Source organism: Miscanthus floridulus, chromosome 1 (assembly GCF_019320115.1).
Source record: "Miscanthus floridulus cultivar M001 chromosome 1, ASM1932011v1, whole genome shotgun sequence".
NCBI lineage: Eukaryota > Viridiplantae > Streptophyta > Magnoliopsida > Poales > Poaceae > Miscanthus > Miscanthus floridulus.
In genome coordinates, this window is record NC_089580.1 from 191139453 (window position 1) to 191151768 (window position 12316).

Below are 12316 nucleotides of genomic sequence, written 5' to 3' on the forward strand. Positions count from 1 at the left end.
GGGTAGTATTATGGCTTGTTTTACTAGCCTAATATACCCTCTAAGGTATAGCAAAAGTGGTTTGGGGATTGGATCAATGGTTTAGACGTCTCGAATGCTTTAAAATCCGTGCATAACATGAACTCAGACCATCTTCTTATGTTGGTGTGCGGTCACCAGGCTGTCCTGCCCCTGATGTCGCGACATCAGTGTGCTAGGCGTGCGCGCACGTGCGCATGTGGCCATGTTGGCTGGTTGCTGCTGCCGCAGCCTGGCCACGGTGGGCATGCCGCTAGCCGCCAATCGTGAGCCGCCACGCCCGCCGCTCACCTATGCCTGGTTGTCCTGCCGCCGTGCTACGCTGCCGTCACATCCGTACTACTGGCACTACTCACGTCATGATGTTGCTGCTACAGTCATGTCATCGTCGCATCTACGTTGATCCACTACACCTCGGTGCTATTGCTAGCCTTATGCGTGTCGCCTCTACCATGCACACGTGGGCGAGCCACCGTCGCCACGTCATTTATGGCACTACGACGTGTGGGCCAAGCTGGTCGGACGCACGCACGTGTTGTTCATATCACCGGCACATGGGCATCCTGTGCTCGCCGCTCACATCTCACCAAGGCATGGATGAGCCGAGCCCACCTGCCGTGCCGTCTCTCTCTTTCCCTCTTTCTCCCTCTATTTTCCGCCACCGTCGCATCATGTCACGATGAAGCCAGAGAGTGAACACCTCTCATCAATTCCTAGTGCTTGCATCTCCACCTTCGCCCCCCTCTCTAGCTGACCCCACCCCACCTTGACTCACGTCATGCCGAGCTCTAATTTTGGAGCTTTGCCCGTCGCCATGTCGTTAAGGCCCATCGCCGCCCGCGTCATGGCCAGTCTCCACCACTTCATCCCATGCCAATTCCTCTGCACCACTAGCTAGCCTTGGCTCCCTCTTTGTCGTGCGCACGCTAGTCGCAACTCTAGTGCTGCCTCCTCGCCGTTGATGCGGTCGTGCCTTTGTGGTCCATCATTCACCTCGCAGCGTGCACGTGGCCAGCCTCACTCGGATCGTCTCTGGCCGAGCCGGCTTCTCGGTAAGGTCACTGGTGAGTGGTCTTTGCTCACCCGCTACCCCTACTGCCTTATTATTCTATGGCTCGCTTGAACGCTGTCACCATTACCGTAGGGTGCCCATCGTCGTGGAGAGGTCCCTCTATGGCATCTCGGCTCGTGCAACCACCGCCCATCATCTCACGTCGAACCATAGGTGAGCATTGGCCTCGTAGATAGGTCAGCAGGGGTCCTGTGTGGCCGACGTAAGTGCCAGTGCCACCGCTCGCCATGCTGAAGCGCGCGGGGATGGCCAAGGACCTTGCCGTTGTAAAGAGGAGAAAGATACGAGGGTTCCGTTGCAAAGTCGTTGTTTATAGAAATAGTAACATGGACTACGTGTTGTTTTCTCATAGTCTAGGGGCATTTTTGCAAGAGTGCCGACACGCCCGGGCTTCCTCACCGTGGGCCACATCCGCGCGTGGGCTGTGCCTTAGCTATGGGCCGCCATGCGCTCGCACGCGTTGCGCTGCGTGGGTCGCGTTGGGCCGAAATGAGTTTATCTTTTTCGTGGAGAATAGAAACAGCTTTTTATTTTAATTCTAAGGTAAATTTTGGTAAATCATATAAAATCATGTAGGTATCTAAAAATTGTGAAACTAATTTTATTAGTTCCTAAAATTGTGCTATATCTATTGGTGTATTTAGTTCATATATATATATATATATATATATATATATATATATATATATATATATATATATATATATATGCTGATACCAGGAACTATTAAATCATTTGAGAGTGCTTAATATTATTAAGTTAAATATTATAGGATTTTTTGTGACAATATGGTGATATTTGTAGCTTTGAAAATTTTATAGTAGCTTCATGGTATTATTATGCGCTCACTATTATTTTTGTAGCTTTAGAATAGACTTAACATAAGGGTAGTTAAATGCTATCTATTTCAACAATACATTAAATTATTAGTAGAAATAAAGATATATCCTTTATTTGTAAAGCTAGGTGTTTGTTAGTTGAACCCAACACTTTACTTGATGAAGATGATAGTTAGCTTAGTATCTTAGTCATTAGAGCTAGCTTAGTAGTTTACCATGTGTATTCTTAATTTAGGAGCTGCTGTCGCTAAAATATTAAGTGTTGCATCATCATCGCATGCATGTAGAGAACGAGTTGGCAGAGATCATGACCATCAGAGACTATGAGTTCGAGGAGGTGATTGAGGAGTACGAGGAGGAGATCCTCATACAGGAGGAGGTCCCGGAGCCACCACTGACTGACTGAGCTGATACCGTGCCTGCCCAAGGCAAGCCCCGGTGCATAACCCTTATTTTGAATCATCACTGGATATATATATGTGATGTGTATTTACATTATAGGATTTATATTGAAACTACATGCATAGATAACCTACCTATGAGTCCTACTAGCATAGGTCGAGTAGCTGCTATGCTTAGGCTATCGGTAGCGTGAGTAACCTGTCGTTACTCACAATAGGTGATTATTATTATCACTCTCATGATAAAATGGTGAAAGGAAATAGAGACCGGGCAGGGATATGGTATGGATATTGGTGGGTGTAAGAGGTTGTGTCTCGCAGCCAACGAAGCATAGCTTGGTTACACTATTTTCCCTGTCCGTATCAGTTAAGGATCGACCGTTGCATTGGATTCTAGTCAAGTCACAGACTTATTATCCTGAGCACATACTTGTTTATGGTAGCAGGGAAGGCTCGATGCTCTTTTGTCATGCGTTCCAGCTCTTTCCAGACCGACTGATTTGAGGCATGGATGGTGGAGGTCTAAGCACCACACTAAGTTTAGGACTCAGGTGTGGGGGCTTGGAGTCCAAGTTTGGATGGAGACCTAGACCACTTGATAAGAGAGTGGTGGGTTAGTCCTGCTTGTGCCTGGGGTATAAGCGGGGCATGTGTTTCGGGGCACCCAACTAGGCTATATTGGTTCATGAATCACTATGTAATACGGTACGACTTGTCTACGATCTAGCACCGTAGTAAGAATTAGAAGATAAAAGGTGGTGAAATGGATTTAATTGCTCAACTCTTTCTTAAAAGTAGAACAGGTGCTTACATAGAATGGTTAGCTAATGAACTAATCATGACTGCTAATAAAACACATACATAAGGATTCACTACTAGGGTTGCTTTTTGCAAAAAGGAAACCTAGAAAACCATAAAGCTTATCATATCCCTTGGAGTCAGAAAATTATTTCCACTAGTCGGGTAAGTCTTGCGAGTATGTGTACTCAGGGTTTATTTACCCCTGTTCTAGGTATAGCTTGAGGAGTAGCTGTTGTATGGAGGATTCTTCTGGTGGGCACAGATGGATCCTTGTATCTTATCATTAGATGTTTATTATAATTACACTGTTTAAAATTTCACACTCTAAACTTGGCATTGTAATAATGTATTTCCGAGAACTCTTGTTGTATGAAATGGACTAAGAATTGTAAACTCGTTCTCATTATTAGATCTTGGAGAAAAAATGTGGATTGTTCAAGTTCTCCCTTGGGGTGTGCTCGACAGAACTGTCCGATATAGCCAACTTTCGGGATGCTTAGTGTCTGGTAGAAGACGAGCGCCTCCGAAGGTATGTTATTTCGGACAGTTCTGCCACATGATGATGACTAGGAACCCACTGGGCTCCAACTCCAATAGCTCTGCTTCATCTGTTGCTGGTAACTCTAATGTTGGTAAGCGTAAATCACCTGTGTGGGCTGATTTTGATGAGATATATAAGACTATGAATGGTAGGAAGATTTGCACTAAAGCTACTTATAAAATATATAAGCAAACCTTGTCTGCTAGATCTAATACTAGCACTGGCCACTTGAAGAGGCACTGGCCACTTGTAGGCAGAAAATTGATCAACGTGCTAGGGTTGAGTCTAGGCTTGCTTACAATTCTGATGGTTCTGTGCATAACTGCAACTATAAACCTGATATTGCTAGATCTGAGTTGTGTTGCTTGATTGCTAGGCTTGATATGCTGTTAGGTATTGATGAGACATAGGCCCAAAAAGAGTACATTGTTCGTGCTCATAACCCTAGGTTTGTTAAGGTATCTAGACAGACCACCACTAGAGATCTTAGCAAGATGTTTACTAAACGTCATAATATTCTTAAGAACTCTGTGTTGTCTGCTGCTTCCTCTATTGCTCTGACATCAGACATTTGGTCTGGTAATGCTAAGGAGGACTACATTAGTGTTGTGGCTCATTATGTGAGTGCTAATTGGGAGTTATAGAAAAAGGTAATTGGTCTTTGGTTGATTGAGGTGAAATATACTGATGAAAATATTGCTGAAAGAGTTACTTGTGTGGTTCAAGAGTTTGGTTTGATTGACAAGGTTGTTTCTGTAACTCTAGACAATGCTTCTTCTAATGCTAAGCCTATGGAAACTTTAACACCTAAGTTTGCTGGTTATTTGGGTTCTGATCCTGCACCTGATCCTTCAGATCCTAATAAGCGTAACTATAGTCTTGTGCATCAACATTGTGCTTGTTATATCATTAATCTGATTGTAAAATATGGTTTAAAAAGGTTCAAACCTTACACAAAAGATTTTAGAACTACTATTAACTTCTTAATTTTTTCTAATCAAAGAATTACTATGTTCAAGAACTACTGCACTGCTTAGGGTGTTAGACCTAGAAAGTTTGGCTTAGATATGGATGTTAAATGGAATGATACATACCTTATGCTTAAACACTTGCTTCCATATAAGGATATTTTTTCTGTGTTCATTAATACCAATTATGGGTCAACATTGTTTATTGCAAGGCATTGGTATATTGCTGAAAAGATATTGGAGTTCCTAGAAATTTTTTATGAATCCATTGTTGTTCTTTCTGGTGTTTACTATCCAACTAGTCCACTTATTCTGCACCATCTGCTAGATATTGCTTCTCATTTGTATGCAGTGAAAAAGATCAAAATCTAATAGCTTTTGTATGTCCTATGAAGCTTAAATTACTTAAATACTAGCATGATATACCTCTGCTATATTCATTTACATTCGTTCTTGGTCCTAGAGCTAAGTTGAGAGGTTTATTTAATGTTCTTCAAATACTTAAAGAGAACATCGGTTCTGACTACAGTTCTTATTATGCTAATGTGAAAACTGAAATTTACAAGTTGTTTAACAAATATGAGAGAAAGTTTGGTGCAGTTAGGTCTCAAAGGGCGGCATAGCCTACAAGGTATATGGATAAGAAAAAATAGGCATGGGAAAGAATCTTTGGAGGCCCTAGATCATCTGGTGTTGTTGATCCTTCCCCTGCCTCTACCCCCACTCCATCTCTATCTGCTTCTGCTGCTGCTTGTGAGCTCTTAGCTTATCTAGACAGTGACAATGTCACTGCATATGAGGATGATTTTAATTTACTTCTCTGGTGGCATGACCATAAACTAACATTTCCAGTACTTTCTATAATGGCTAGAGATATTATGTCTGTTCCTATTTTTATTGTCTCTTCAGAATCATGTTTTAGTTTGACAGGAAGGATAATTGAAGAGCAGCGACGACACTTGTTGGCTGAAACTGTGGAGATGCTGGCTTGCATAAAGGGTTAGGAGTTAGGAGAAAAAAGGTTGCAGCATGCTGTTGACAACCAAGAATTGGAAGACTCCTTCAAGAATCTCTATCTTGATAAAGATGTATCTAGGGCTGCTTCTGTTGGCACATCTAGGGCTAACACATCTACACCTATGGCTTCTGCTGGTACAGACTGTGTGAGACTTGAGAGTTGTGAGAGTTTGAGACTTGAGAATGATCTGTTATCTGTATCTATATCTGAGACCTTTGAACAATGGTTTAAGACTTGATTAAGAGTTGTGCTGCACTATTTTTTTTCTTTCTAGGGTTTCTCATAAGGGTAAGGTTTACTTAGAAAAGTTTTTAATGAGACAGCATTGCACAAATAGCTCATTTATCTTAATTGTCTTTTCTCCTTTGGTGCTTTTGGTTAAAAGTTATAACTTAGAATCTGTGATAAGTTTAGAATGTTATATTTGTGATTGTGAATGAGTTTGGCTAATGGCTTGTGAATGAGTGTGAATGAATCTGTGCAACTGTGAAAATTGAGAAGAGCGTGATGGGAGCAACATTTTAAAGTGTGTTAAGGTCACTAGGCCGTGAGCTGGCACGGCATGAATTTTGGCCTGTAGTGCCGTGCTTGGACCAAAGGCCAGGCACGAGGCCCGTGGAGCCATGGCACGGGAGGCATGGTGTGCCGTGCCATGTCGGCCCAACCCACTGCGGGTCGTGCCTGGCCCATGTCTAGGCCAGGCCAATGGACAACTATAGAACGAAGAAGGTGGCAAAATCCAGTGGGTGCTCCTCGATAGCCAGGCCTATGTCACTGAACTCCACAACAACACAACTGCCTTCTCTAAGACATGGCGTGGGGAGCAGATCCAGGTCACCCTCTACCTCGCCCGCCCACCGCGTGTCTCCCACCTGTGCGTCTTATGCCCTGGAATGGCAGACACCATGTTCCCGTTGGAGCCGCACATCCTCGCCATGGAGGAGGACGTCATCCTCCTTCGCATCATCGTCAGTTCTAAACATTGGGACATCTTCAAGGATGCGGACTACTACATCTACTAGGCTACTAATGAGGCCACAGGCAGGGGGCCATCACTCAAGTGGCTCCCACGGCTGCCGAAGCTCCATAGCCCCTATGACTTGATTCAGATCAAGTTGGCATTCTGCACTGTGGCGCCTACCACCAACGGCGCTACAACACGTTGTGCCCCCACCGTGACACCACAGGCGATTTCTATATTGTCGCCGCACTCTGTAGGGCGCCCAATTCTGTGGCCCCTAGAGAGTTTGTCATTTGTCTATACAACTCCAATTCTCCAACCATCTGGATTACCCACAAAATCTTAGTGGACGAAAACCAACATCGATGCCAATATGGCTGCCACTTTGATCATTACAACAGCAAGGTCATCTCAATTGGAGGAGATTCTGGCACCATGGGCTTCGTTGACCTCTGGCGGGGTATCCTCTTCTATGATGTGCTCAAGCTTCAATGAGGCAAAACCACCCCTCCTATTCGTTATGTAACTTTGCCGCTGCCACTCCTTCTAGGCAAGGTGAATAGGGGTGACGCACAGCTCGCTCGTGACATCGCCATAGTCCAACAAGGTCGCACCATTAAATACGTTGAGTTGTAGGTTCACTGGAAGCCTCACCCAACCTTTAGGGGTTGCTACTTCAGGGATGGTTGGATGTCTAGGATATGGACAAGACTGGTGGATGCTGGTTGTGCTGAGGACTGTTGGAAACTAGGCTATAAGCAATAGTCTTCTGATATCCCAATTGATAGCAGCCCACATTTTAAGCTATTGCCTGAGATGCTGGACCATAGTGGCATGACTGAAACCATTCAAGGGACTCTTCGTATGTCAACCCACACTCAGTTTGAGTGATGTTGATGATCTTGTTTACTTCATGACCAAGGCGAAGAGCATGGATGGCAAGGCTTGGGTGATTGTTGTGGACATGAAGAACAACTGTTATGTGGCTGCTAGGATTGAGAGGGAGAGAGCTGAGGGAGAGGCGGTGACGGACGAGCTACAGTACCCGTGGTGCTACAGTAGCGCAGGTGTTGTTCATGCGAGGGAGAGAGGGCAGGTATGGCTGGCTCCTAAGGGAAGCCAGCAACTTAATTGTTGCTTCTTGCTTCTTTTCTAACTGATACACGATGGTCCCTTTTATAAAGACAACTTACTTGACCCCTAAGTAATATCCTAACTGAATCAATCTAATTTATCTCTTTCCTAACAAACCAAACCAATCTAATCTAATCTGACCTGGTACTGTTCACACGCACAGTGCCGCGTGGGCCCCTGGCCGGCTCCACCTGCCATAACACTACTCCACCCCTCGAAGACAGCTCGTCCTTGAGCTGTGGCGATTGCTGGAGCGGAAGACCTTGTGGTCTAGAGAAGATCGCCATGGCAGACCTACTGAAGGAGACCAATGATGCAGTTGTAGTCGAGGCAGAAGGCATACGGCGCCCCAAAATCAACTCCGTCCCATGGGATCTGCTTCTGTAGTGGTGCACGATCCATACCTTTCTCCTCGAGGTACCAAACTTGGCTGCTCCATCAAATCTACCTAGAATCGAATCCGCCCAGCTCGAATCCATGGAGCGCCTGCACGTGGAGTCGATGGTGCCCTCCACGAGCAGCCACCCTCGCTATGAGTGCAGCAGAGCGGGGCTATGCTGGAGGCATACTCCAAGCGATCGATGGAGCTTTGAAGGCCTGCTGCTGAGCCGGCGGAGAATAAGCGCATGCAAACAGCCACGGCCTTGCTCGAGGGATCGGTGCTGTGGCTCGTAGAGGCAGCGACAAAGGCACCATGTCCGCCAATGTCGGTGCATGGATGATCGCCTGCATTGGTGACACTAGTGCTGGCGGGGTTGTTGGCGAAGCTGGTGATGAGACTGCCGGAGTTGTGGCAGCTGGGGCCTTCATTGGTGATGTGACCATGGCGGGGGAAGAGGAGCGCAACGACGTAGTTGACACCGTCGTTGTTGGTGATGGCGCCGATGCAGCAAGTGGCGTAGCAGTGTGGAACTACACTGGCACCACTACGGCAGCCGATGGTGCTGCTGGCGACGTCATTAAGGGTGGCGGTGCAGCAACCACAGTGGAATCGATCCGATCCGATTCGGCAAAGTGGACGGCCGCTGGTGCCGCGTCGAAGCCACGTAGCTGGTTGCAGTCGGTGATCTGCATGAGCTCCACCATGTGCAAGGCGTGCTCGAGGGTCTCATCGGTGGCGGTGGCATCGACAAGACCATGCTGATCTATGCCATCCATAGCCACGGCCCCCTACTGCAGCACAGGGTACGAGATGACCAGCGCCGTGGTCGCGGCCGAGGGCAGCGGCGGCGAGGGTAGCTGCTGTTGGTGTGGCGGCGAAGGAGGTGGCAGCTAGGGCTGCGCCCGCCATGGCCTGCCCTAATTCTAGGATTACGGCCGTCATCTGCTCTGGGGTGAGGACGAGGGCGGATGGCGCCGGAGCAGAGGGCACAATCGCCCCTGAGGACGCCAGTGCGCCCAATGCCGGTGCGCCTGCTGTGTGAGGCAGCAGCGTCGACGAAGACGCTGGTGGCGGCGGGTGGGTGTGCGGCGGTGGCTGGTGGGAAGAACTCGGTAGAGGGCTGCACATGATCGAACCAGAGATCTCTGATACCAGATTGTTATGTGGCTGCTAGGATTGAGAGGGAGAGAGTTGAGGGAGAGGCGGCGACGGACGGGCTACAGTACCCGTGGTGCTACAGTAGCACGGGTGCTGTTCACACGAGGGAGGGAGGGCAGGCACGGCTGGCTCCCAGCAACTTAATTGTTGCTTCTTGCTTCTTTTCTAACTGATACACGATGATCCCTTTTATAGAGACAACTTACTTGATCTCTAAGTAATATACTAACCGAATCAATCTAATTTATCTCTTTCCTAACAAATCAAACCAATCTAATCTAATCTGATCCGGTACTGTTCACACACACAGTACCGCGTGGCCCCTAGCCGGCTCCACCTGCCATAACAACAACACATTACAAGGAGTGGATGAGTTTGTTGCGGAAAGGACTATCGGCGTGGATTTTGGCTATATGCACAGTAGGATATCCAAATATCTGACGGCAGCCCCGGGTAATCATGTTCGAGCAATGCAACCCTCATCCCATGGTTACTTCTACAAATCTTTTTGTTCTGTTGTTGCATTGTCCCAGTATTATCGCAAATCGCCTGCTAAACTAGTTCAGTCCATATACTCGCTGATGAGTGGGTCATGGGTGTCTAAATGCCATGTCCACTCCAGGCCACAAATCCAGACAAGGTCGATCGTTTGCAACAGATGTGATTGTGTTGTCCCAGTGAGGCAGTGACCAGTGTTGCATCAGTCCCATTTGTTTTAGGTAGATAACAGAAGCATGCCCCAAGGGTGGTTGATTCCATGCTTCCCGGAGATACCATCATTGTGTTCCTAATGGACCTTATCATAGTGAAGTTGAATATCTGTTCATAGTATGTTTGCATGCTTGTGTTCTCATCTCTTATCTTAATAGAGGAAGTTAAAAAAAAACTTTAATTTAAAGTGGCTGCATAGTCAATTTGGTCCAAGTGCTTTCTTGAAAGGTTTGTTTGGCCCCTTGCTTTTCGTAAGGGTCGAAGAAGTATTTACTTGACACTATATTTCTGGTCACCTCAATGTGTTGTCAAGGTGAATAATCATCTTTTTTACTCAACTAGTAGTAAACAGAATGTTTACCCTCCTGTCTCTTTTGCTATGCTTGCTTCTAATTTTGTTCTTTGCTTATGCTATTTTGTTCTCCACCTCCATGCATAGTGACCTGATCTTCTCTAAAGACAGTAATGATAAGAGATTCCCTAATGACAACCCTTTAATACCAACACGGAACTAAGATAGCATTTGATTAAACTGGCTTCATCCTCACCTCCCTCTGGCTTAGGAACCACGAAAACATATTGGACCAATTTGGCCCAGTCTATTAGAAAACCACTCTTTTTTTTGGTGGGTGTGTGTGTGTGTGTGTGTGGGGGGGGGGGGGGGGGGGGGGGGGGGGGGGGAGGGGGGGTTTAACAAATAAACGAAGCGAATCTATTCCCTCCGTTCCAAATTATAAGTCGCTCTGATTTTTTTGGTACGTCCATTTTTGCTATGCAACTAGATATAATATCAAATGGATGTACAAAAAAAAGTCATGCATAACAAAATGGATGTACCAGAAAAGTCAAAGCGCGGAGAGGGTACATTATTATACTTTAAACTGCAGGGTTCTGATTCAAACATACACTAGTGAGCCAACTCAATTGGATTTATAAAGGATCTTTCTTTGCTAAAAGAAAAAGGAAAGTTGTGCTGGTGAAATTTATGACGATTTGTTATCATTCCAATTTATTATTAGGATCAGTGAAGTGATTCTTGTTGTTTAGAATGCATTGTTTAGGATGAAATTTAAAATCATAGTACAAAAAAAAGATGCCTGTAACATGTCATCTGTTTTGGGGCAAGGTAGATTTGTTAATGCTCTTGAGCAATTCCAGTATTGGAGGGCTGTTTCGTTTTATTACATTGCTTTCTTGGGACGCTGCAGCCTAGCTGTTAGGTTGGTGAGATAAAAAAAATGATTTTTTTTTCACAGCATTATTGGGCTGAACTTTTGGCACTCACTAAAACATGGGTTATTTAATTTGCTGGGTGCAGGAACGAAGGGAAACCTGAAACGACCAGGGACAGTGTTGCTGGGATCCTCTAACAAGAAGCCTCCTGGATTCTGGATGTCTATGCCACCCTGGGACGATGAGCAAAAGCAACATGATACTGAAATGGAAGTGGATGGAGATGATATGATTCTGACCTAGGATGTCCTGCAGATGGTTACAAGGGTGGTTTATTTATGTCTTGCTGTTGTGTAAGAAGGAAGACTGGGATTTGCTCTCTGCCCCTTACCCCCATGGGCTCTCCCTCGGCTTGCTGAATTTTGACTAAAACTGACTGAAAAACACGGTTCTGACTGAATTATTATAAAAGAAAAATATTGTTCCAGTTGAAAAAAGAAGTCAAACAAACCTGTGAAAGAAAAATATTATTCCAATTAAAAAAAGAAGTCGAACAAACCGGCTTTCAAGTTAGCCGAACCGGCTTCAGGTAAGCCCATGGATGTGCCTGTCTCGGGCCATGTACTCCTATTGTTGTCCGTTGTCGCTCGTAGTCTGGTAGTCGTCACTGTTCAGCTTTTCGTTGTATTTTTGTTGTAGTTTTTTTTTACCTCTTATCTGGGTATAACGGTAGTATCTGCTCATGTACAAACACACACTAACCCTACACACGCACACCACACGTATATAAGCAACCCTACAACTATACTCAGATCACTGGATCGCGTTTTTCTTGAAATCACCGGGTCTATAGACCTGTAGACGACGAGGCGTGTCGTATTTTCTTTGTAGCTCCACGCGAGAGGCAACAGAATTTATTTAGGACAGACCCCGATGAGAGACGTGAGTGCGATTCCTGAGAATCGAACTCGCGCCGGCTGCCTGCCCACCGGCAGAGCTAGCCACCCGAGCTCTGCTCGGTTCTCTATTTTTGTTGTAGTTGTCTAGTCGGACGTGGACTCACCGGTGGTAGCCTGCGAAGCTGTTTTGGCCATGGCTTTATGAATTGATGCGATGGCCCGTTGCGCCGCGGCACAGTG

At 45.9% G+C, this 12316-nt stretch overlaps 1 pseudogene; it reads left to right on the forward strand.

Annotated features, from left to right (window-relative positions):
* Positions 1 to 2236: 2236 nt before the first annotated feature.
* LOC136468831 (uncharacterized) lies at positions 2237 to 11480 on the forward strand (annotated as a pseudogene).
* Positions 11481 to 12316: the final 836 nt, after the last annotated feature.